At 46.1% G+C, this 1,011-nt stretch overlaps 1 long non-coding RNA gene across 1 annotated transcript in view; it reads left to right on the plus strand.

Annotated features, from left to right (window-relative positions):
* LOC107312254 (uncharacterized) overlaps positions 1 to 1,011 on the plus strand; it is a 72,221-nt gene that overhangs the window by 66,904 nt on the left and 4,306 nt on the right. The gene's annotated exons all lie outside the window — the stretch shown is intronic.

The raw sequence follows: 1,011 nt of genomic DNA on the forward strand, positions 1-1,011 counted from the left end.
GAATACAGTCCCACTGTCCTTCACCTTCATCTCAAAGCCTACTGACTACCAACACTCCTCCTGACATCTCCTGTTGTGAAACGCACGGCCCACATGGCTCCACTGTGAGCAAAGAGGGATTATAAATTAAAAATACAGTGGCCAGCTATGAACCAAAAGAGTAAAAGTCACTTTTTATACCTCAGCGCACTGGGAATGAAACGTATTGTGAATAGGCCAGGCATGGCCATCCCATGGCACAGCTCATGCTGCAAGGCCAAATATCCCACTTGTTTCACATTTTTGTTGCTTGCTTTCATATTTTAATTTATATATATATATATATGTAAAAAAGTTTTGTTACTTATGTATGTTAACATTATTACATAGTTTATATGCAGACCAAGACTATTCCTGTTCACTCAATGAGGCCCAGGCAAGCCAAAAGGTTGGACAGCCACAGTGTGGGCTCAGACCCACCCAGACAGGCAGGGGAACTTTTGACTTCTCCATTTCGTGAAGAACATTTTTTCTCTGCTTCTCTTTTCCTTCATCTCGCCCAACACCAGCTGCTGCACCCAGGAGTAATCGATGCTATACAAAACACAGAAGCCTGCTCTGTTCTCCCTTCCTGAAGGTACAGTCTCTGATCTGCCCTACAAAGTACACTGCAGAATCGCAGAATGATAGAATAGTTTGGGTTGGAAGGAACCTTTAAGATCATATAGTTCCAACACCCTACAATAGGCAGGGACACCTCCCTGTAGACACGGTTGCTCACAGCCCCATCCAGCCTGGCCTTGAATGCTTCCACAATGGGAAGGAGGCATTGGCACTGCCCATACTGGAGCCTTCCCTGCTCTCAAACTCCTACAGGCATAAGCCAGGCCCCAAGAGCAAGCCTTGCAGAAGACATACAGCCTTTTTCACCCCTTCAGGAAAGCACAGTATGAACTGCCAGAGGACTCTGATCTGCTTTCACACAAGTCCCTGCTCCAGCCTATACAGAGCAACATTCACAAGCTGGACACG

The sequence above is a fragment of the Coturnix japonica genome, chromosome 3 (assembly GCF_054131305.1).
Source record: "Coturnix japonica strain WE chromosome 3, WE-NBRP24, whole genome shotgun sequence".
Taxonomy (NCBI): Eukaryota; Metazoa; Chordata; class Aves; order Galliformes; family Phasianidae; genus Coturnix; species Coturnix japonica.